Below are 9,069 nucleotides of genomic sequence, written 5' to 3'. Positions count from 1 at the left end.
CAAATTAATGTATTATTATTATTACGTTATAATTGCGTCAATTCATAAGCAAGATACATCAGTATGTATTTCCCAAATTAAAATTAAATTAAACTACTTTAACTAAAGTTATTAATACCACTTACAGACTATATCGTAGACTTTCCTGCGGTTTGGTTCACAAAATGTAAAGATATTAGACGGGAATAAACCTGTGAAAAAGTTTAGCGTTCATTTAGAGGTAATCTTTTTAAATCTTTTTTTTTTGACAAATATTTATTGTAAGTATATAATTGTCATACATGTAAGCTGCTTAATTTTTGTTTTTTGCTAATCTGTTCACTTTTCTCATCTTCCAAAACAAACAACACCTAACTATTATCTTTTTAATCGCATCTCGTTGAGAATACTCAGTACAGTTCATCATGTTGAAAAATATAGGCAACTGCTGATATAAAATATTGGACAGAGTGTTTGTTAAGTTTTGTGCATAATCTGAGACTTAAATAGAACAGTCGAGACACTATCTATCAACAAAGAAAAAAAGCCCTGGCTTTGTCAAATTGCATCTATCATACTGCCGGGCCTCAATAACTTCACCGTTCAATTCAATAACCTTTTCTGACATATTTGGACCAATGTCTTACTTTTCTTATACCGCAGCTAAAATAGAGACATGTTATATTTTTCAAATCAGTAACATATAGTTAACATTATAAAAGACTTACAATATAAATAACAACTGAAAACTGCATTCCTGTTAGCCAATGCTCCTTCACACTTAGGTTTGTAATCAGCCTATGTAAAATATACACTCCAAACCATTTTGCTCTTATTTAGCACATCACAAGATATTCCCATCAGCTTTTCATCATTTATTACTAAAAGCCATTTCTGACATAGAGTAGGATCCCTAGGAAAGCTGTGCATTGTATTTGAAACGGTTCTATATCCTGGGACGCAACACCTGAGATAATTCAGGTTTAAACAAATTATTTTAACTAAAAAGGAACCGTAAAAACACAGTTAACAATAATTAATTAAGAATATTAAACACGTAAGTTTATTTATACGCGAAAGAGACGCTTTCAGCAAAAGCTTTGTCGAAAAAATTTAATCCAAAGTTCTTTGTATATAAATCAAATTGTTTCTCTAGGGAGTATATAATTACCAAAAAAGTTCAAAATATCCACTAAGTTTTAGATTATTACCGCCAAATATAAACACACGTGCTGTACGATTTCTAATCTTCTAGAACGGTCTTCTGAAAGCTGAATATGTTAAATATGTACTTCAAGCCATCTAGCCGCAAATGAACAAACTAAAACACAGTTTCACGTTCTACGCTTTGCCCAGTGACTGAATTGCCTCTATGTTGCTGTGATTGATTCTTAGAATAAACATCTTCATTGGTTATGTAGGAACGATAAGCATATGTAATTACTCGAAGAAGAAGCTTGGCAGAGTTGGATTTCAGCGACACCATATTTTCACTCCATAAGACCAAATAATTTTTATAATTAAATAGGCTTACAAACTAATCTGTTCATATAACATATCTTAGGTCAAATTGAGAATACCTTCCAACTAACCAGTCCAGCTCTTTGATTTTAACTCTGATCTGTTCTGCTTCTCGTTTAACGCGTTGTATAATATGAAGGTGAAGAAGAATAAGAAGCATTATTAATTGTTTGATAAAAACTTTCACGAATCTGTTTAAAAATTATTTACAAAAATTCAATATATTAATAAAAATATATGCTGATTATTATATTAACACTAATTTACAATTTTAGAAAAGATAAAAAATATTTCGGATAACATTCAAAATAAATGACGGTAAATCAATAAAATATTTACTTTACTTATCTATTTTTGACTAGTCACAGGAGGATACCTGTTTGAGAGTAATAAAAAATAAAATAAGGGTACAACGAATTAAATTATTAGAAAATATCCAGATTTGTCTCTAAAACTAAAATAAGGTCGAGTTTTTCTGATAAATAAATTCAAAACTGGGATAACATCAATGATATTCAGTGACCTGGAATGAATAATGTAAATTTAAGCTGTGCTAAGGACTATTACCTTAAATATTAATATAAAAACGTATTACTACAAATATGCGACTAAAAATGTATTCGTTAAGAAAAACCGAAATTACTTTTTCACCAAGCTTATATAAAATTAGTTGAAAAATTCCCCCATTCGTGCTATTCTGGAGTAACACAGACATGTCGATAAACATGGAATGTTTAAAATAGCATGAATTTTGCACCAACATTCAAAAAAATATTTTTCACCAGATCTTTTTATAAGAATGATTAAATAATATTATTCCAGTAAGATTATACCCCCTTTTCCCGTTGTATTTTTAAAGTGACTATAACTATTCTCCAAAATATAAACGTAAAGATTATATAAAATAAAAAATAAAACGTTTTTGATGAAAGACTTTCAACTCTCCAAATGCGGATCAAGCCTACATAACCATACCTACGCACGATTATAGCTCAGGTAAAAAAATAACTACCTTCAATAAATTTCCCTCGATACATTCAAAATATTATTACCGATAAAGCTTTTAAAAGGGATTCTGGAAATAAATCCAAATCGACACCCTCGTCTATTTTTAGCGAATCGATTCCAGTGCTTTGTGCGAGAAATATGAATAGAAATGGCAGTACCCAGCATAAAGGAGTTGTTATACTATATATATATATATATATATATATATATATATATATATATATATATATATATACATATATATACTACACAACGTCTATACATCATCAAGGTGTTTATTGCTAAACGCAATTTGTAAATTCGTTTCACAATCAGACAATATGTTCCATCTCATTTTATTCCAGTTAAAAAGAGACATAACGCTGTCTGATTAGTTCGCACAGGTAAACGAATGAGGCTGTCATAGTCGTCGGGTTGTCAGATGTATGCAAAATTCTTGAAAGCTGTAGTGATAAAAGGTTAAGCTCTAACCTAAAAACTATTGTGGCTGTATAATTAACTGTGGCTTTTAGATGTACTATAATGTTAAAATAAATTATATTTAATCACATTTTTGTTCAATTATTTTATGTAGGTTAGAATTTTGTTGTATGTCAAAGCCAAACTGAACTAAAGCTCAGAGTTGATACGGCAACATTGCCACGTTTTGATGTCACAAATTTGAATGACGTATATTTGTACATACAAAATATCGTATAGTGATACTCCAAAATACATTTGATGGAATTATTTATTCGTTTTGTGTTTTTTTTTTGTAGAATTTTATTTTATAATAATTTACATTATATACTTAATTTTTCTATCCTTCCTTAGTTTAAAACTGTCTTTAGAAATGTAACAAAAATATTTGACACACAAATTCATATATTCTGATTAGTAAGGAAGATGTGCATGGAACGAACCGTTGTTTTGATTTAAATATTCAATATACCATATCTTTCATTCGTTAATTTTATCACTAATAAGAACTTCACTTAGAAATTGGTAACTACTAGATTCAACATATTCAATGTTTGTTGAATAATTTTAGCGTATTCTACTTTCTATTAATCAAAGTTAAACCAATTTACCACCTTTTTCAATCTTCAGTTTATGTTTTAACATGGTTGAGATGCATCTTTGATTCTTTCACACTGTATACTCTATAATGTTACAATCTCATGTTACTAAAATTACTTTATCTCACAAATACTTTTTATATAAATTTTAGAACGACCTGCTTATTCGACCTGCACTATTGCTTGGATTTTTATATTATTCGTAATTCTAGCTTAGTGCTCATACAGTTCAATAAAATTGAGAATAACATCATGAGATGTATGATATATAGTCTATTCAAAGTTTTTTTGTACATACGTCATCTAACTCTCTGTTTTAGTTTATTTTGTCTTTGACCTATAACAAAATTTTAATCTAAATAAAATAATGAACCAAAAATGTTGTGAAATATAATTCATTTTAGCATTATAGTTAATCTAAACCTATAGTTAGTTATACAGCCACAATAGTTTAAAGGTTAGAGTTATAACTTCTTATCACTATTGTTTTCAAGAATTTTGCATACGTTTGACAACTGGGCGACTTTGACAGGCTGGTTCGGTTACATGTTCGAACTTATCAGACAGCATTGTTTCTCTTTTTTACTAGAATAAAATGAGAAGGAAAATATTGTCTGATTCTGAAACCAATTTAGACAATGTAGCAGGCAATACATTAAACATCTTGATGACATATGTATAAAACAACTTTGAATAGACTATACGTGTATTCAAGACGTTCATTTAAACAGTGCTGATTGAAATTAGATTAGAAATACAAATTAGCATTGAAATTTTAGCATTTAATCTTATTTTTAAAAACCTGTATCTACATATAAACTGTAGATTATATAAATAATATTTAAGTTTGATAATGTTTACTTGTGTTCATATTTTCTAATTTATTACATGTTAATAAGCTTTTGCAACCACAATAAAGGACTAAGTAGTTCTGAACCCCAAATAAAGTGCTTACATTTTTATCAGTATTTTTATCTAAAGGACCCATAATGATTTTTTAATTTAAGACGAAGATATCTATATGTAGAAGATCCTAGAAATTAAAAAATTGTATAGCGGTTTAAAAATATTTAGAAATGCATTTTACAACTCCACTGCACACACTGAATATGCCAATGTATCTATTTAAAATAAATGATAATGTAGAATGATAACGATAATAAGGAAAATATGAACTAAACTGTCTCTTTAAACATAATGAATAAATGTTTACTTGAGTCACAATAATAATAATTTGTTTAAATGGAAATTGATTAAAAAAATGTTCCGCCCAACGTGGGGCTCGAACCCACGACCCTGAGATTAAGAGTCTCATGCTCTACCGACTGAGCTAGCCGGGCTGTTGGCATTTTTTGTGATCTATAGAAGATCCAGAAAGAGTTTTGAAAATGTAAAAAATTACAGTATTATTTTAACTACCATCAACTTGATTTTGGTTTTGCTTTCTTTCATTATCATTCCGAATTCTTACAGTGTCATATTCCATCTGTTTAAGATGTTCTATAGATGGTTTGATCGGTTTTTATTAGCATATCATCATCAAAAGCTTGTAGAATATTTCTGTTTTATCGATATTTTGTATAACCCATAAGTAGTTCTGCTGTTTTCTGTTTAACATTTTTTAATATTTCGCTCATTCAGTCTCTTAGACTTGTTTGGATTCCTTAGAAGTGGCGGTGATGACAGCATTATTATTTATTCTATAAATTTCCTGAACTATTCTTACAATTGTGTTACTTAATCTTTTTTGTTTTAATTAGCGTTGGGAACTATCGACTGAAGACATTAGAAACTATCGATAGTCGTAAAACAGTCGATTGTCAATAAAATTAGCGACGGAAAATAGTATTTACTATTTTCAATCAAATGCACGGCCCGACTGTTTTGTTCAATCCGTGATGTTAGACAAAGATGTATGAACCCTTTCCTGCATACATTTTGAGACAGAAAAGGACGGAGATAAATGCTTGGAGCAGTTAATTTTATATGTGATTATATTTTCCAATGGTAGTATAAGCGAGACGGAGATGTACGTATTCCTTCACGCACTAACTTTAAAAAAGAAAAGGAAAAAATTCCTGATTTCTATTATCATGCAATTAATAATTTCATTTTAAACGAAGTAGAATTACTTTTATATTTTAATGTTCTGTGAATTTGTAAAAAGGAATGGAATTTTTCTATGGAAGGGCATAATACCCCACAAGTGTACAATGTACAATAACCATAAATACTAAATAAAATTAAACATATACCTGATCATAGAAAAAAAAACAAATTCATGGCATAATTAAAAATGATCTATGATGACGATGACTAATTATTAGAGCTTTTTTAAATAAAGTAAATGCTTTATTTATTATTGAACGAAAATATTTTTTAACAGAAATCCAGAGGGTAATCGAAATATTACCTATTATTGCCATAAAAACAGTCAAAAGTATTTTACTATTTATCATTCACAATTTTAATCCTTTTATCCTATTACATTAACAATCTTCAAATAAATATCGTTCCAAAATGCTGCTATATTTATATACAATATATTGTTATTTACAAGAAAACTACCAAAAAAATCATAGAAGTATATAAATATTACATATAAATCTATGTAAGCCTAAATTGGGTACATATTTGTCACGGTCGCGGCTAGTACGATAGAGCCATAACATTATAAATCAGTCGAGTAAAACCAGTAGAACCAAAAATAGTAACTACAGAAACAGTCGATAGTAAATAGCAACAAAATCAGTCTGGTCTAAAATAGCCACTGAAAACTGTTGACTGAAAGAGTTAATGGTAAAAAGTAGGAAAATTAGTCGGACCGAAACTAGCGACTGATAACAGTCGATAGTAAGAAGTAGTCAATTACTAAACAGTCGATAGTCGATTTCAGTCGATAGTGCCCAACACTAGTTTTATTATAACCCATAGTAGTTTTTTTCTTACTTTTATATTTTAATACCCATTATAATTCCAAGTGCGTCTGCGAGATCCATATCAATGCATCACCTGGATCGGACGCCTCCTCAATATTCAATAACACAAGACGGCTTAGGAAATTTCAAATATAAATTCGGAAACACAGAAAAAAATAACGAGTCAAAAACTTCCCGGAGCCGGCACCTTCGGAACCCCGCCGCCCCCCTCGACCGCCGACGCTTCAGCCGTTGCCGCCGCCGCCGCCATTTCTCCGCACTTTTTATTTAACATATTTTCCCGAGTTGGAAAAGCGGCAGCGAGAGGGCCGGGCCAGTCTGAAGGGTGCGGTGGATCGTCAGCGGTGACGTGCCGAAGGGAGAGCGGGCTTTTCAGGAATTTAGGGTTAATGCTTTGGCTGGCGGTCGCATTTTTCTCATAAAAATCGATGGATGGGATGGCGGCCGGTCAGATTCGACGGAGGGCTTTGCTTCCTCAGTCAGCGGCTAGCAATCGCGCTGCTAGTATTGTATTCTGTCTCATGCGAGGGACTATGTCTAATAAAATCAAGTCAAATAAATATTTTTTTCACCTTAAAAAGGTATTTATTAAGAAAAATTCTCAAATATTCTCATCACTTGACATTGAAAGTAACAGGTCAATTGAAAGATCCCCGGCCTGACACATAGATGGCGCTACTAGAATTAAACCCACATGTTTTTCAGTTAGCCCTAAGGATTGGTATGCTAAGTTTAGACGTGGTGAAATGAGCACCGAAGACGGTGAACGCAGTGGACACCCAAAAGAGGTTGTTACCGACGAAAACGTTTTAAAAATCCACAAAATGATTTTGAATGACCCTATATTGAAATTGCATCAAATAACAGACACTCTAAAGATATCAACTGAATGTGTACATCACATCATTCACGAATATTTGGGTATGACAAAGCTCTGTCCAAAGTGGGTGCCGCGCGAGCTCACTTTTGACCAAAAACAACGACGGGTTGACGTTTCGGGGCAGGGTTTGAAGATGATCAGGCATAATAAACCCGAGTTTTTGCGTCGATAGGTGACAATGGATGAAACATGACTCCATCATTTCACTCCGAAGTCGAATCGACAGTCATCCGAGTGGGCTGCACACGATGAACCCGCTCCAAAACGTGGGAAAACGCAACAGTCGGCTGGCAAGGTTATGGCGTCTGCATTTTGGGATGCCCATGGAATAATGTTGAATAACAAAAAGGAAGGACCATCAGCAGCGACTATTACATAGCGTTATTGAGCCGTTTAAGTGCTGCTTCACCAAGACAATGCACCGTGTCACAAGTCAGTGAAAATAATGGCAAAAATCCATGAATTAGGCTTCGATTTGCTTCCTCATCCACTGTATTCTCCAGATCTGGCCCCCAAAGACTATTTCCTGTTCTCAGGTCTCAAAATAATGCTAGCTGGGAAGAAATTTTCGTCGAATGAAGAGGTGAAACTGAGGCCTATATTGAAGCAAAGGACAAATCGTACTACAAATATGGTATCGAAAAGCTGGAGGGTCGCTATAATCAGTGTATCAGCCTTGAAGGAAATTATGTTGAATATAAAAACTAATTTTGCCGAAAAAATATGTTTTACGATGGTAGGCCGGAGACTTTTCAACTGAATTGGTATGATATTGGGTTAGTAACGAACCAAACCTCCATTCATTGTCCTAACAAATCAAAGACACATACAACGTATCAAAGATATAAACACGAAAAAACTACCATGACAGGGAATTATAAAACTCACCAACTTGATCAATGCGTGATCCGAAAACCTGGAAAATCATCATTATTATGAAGTAAAAACTAATCCATGGCCTCAATTTTTTATTCACTGGTAACCAGCAATTAATAACTTAAATTGCATTATATTATATGTAAAATGTCCTTCTTTTAACACAATTTGAGTTGGACATGCCACTAAATCTGTTGCTTTTATTGTACTTTCTTCAGTCGCTTTGCATACTAATGCCATTTTCATATTAAGATACAAAAAAAGTTTTTATTATTTAATACAAATTAATACATTTTATTGAAATTGAGTAGTGTAAAATACTATTACAAGTTTGAACAACAGTCAATCGTCAACAATAATAAATGATATACTCGCGCTTTGTATTGTATTAACCTATCTCTTAAATTATTTTAAATATGAGTTACCATAGATTGTAATAGATGAGATGTTTGAGAACAAACAATCATCTTTTAAATCCAATGGTTGCAACTCAATCCTTATATATACGGAAAATATCATTTTTATAAACTAGCAGTGCTCTCTCTCTCTCTCTTACCAGAAATATTTTTAGAAATAGCAATAAGTTTTAGATGCTTAATTTTAAAAGTTTAGTGCATTTTTGGTATGAAAATTTAAATATTCATTAGAAATATCGTTATTTTTTAAAATGTTTAAAACAATATGTATATATAAAATGTAAAAAGCCGATTTATCGATATTTTTCCCCGCGGTGGTCAACATCCCTATTATACATCCCTCGAAAACCCGATTAATCAATAAATAATATTTAATAAACTGACTCTTATTT

At 31.6% G+C, this 9,069-nt stretch overlaps 1 non-coding gene across 1 annotated transcript; it reads right to left on the bottom strand.

Moving 5' to 3' along the window:
* Positions 1-4,833: 4,833 nt before the first annotated feature.
* TRNAK-CUU (transfer RNA lysine (anticodon CUU)) lies at positions 4,834-4,906 on the bottom strand. Its single transcript has one exon. It is a non-coding gene; the product is annotated as a tRNA-Lys (tRNA).
* Between the last annotated feature and the right edge of the window lie 4,163 nt (positions 4,907-9,069).

Source organism: Rhynchophorus ferrugineus, unplaced genomic scaffold (assembly GCF_030347505.1).
Source record: "Rhynchophorus ferrugineus isolate W39M unplaced genomic scaffold, kcgeb_rfMv2 rfM4, whole genome shotgun sequence".
Lineage (NCBI taxonomy): Eukaryota > Metazoa > Arthropoda > Insecta > Coleoptera > Curculionidae > Rhynchophorus > Rhynchophorus ferrugineus.
Note: the sequence above shows the minus strand (reverse complement) of the source record. Positions and strands in the feature narration are given on the sequence as shown.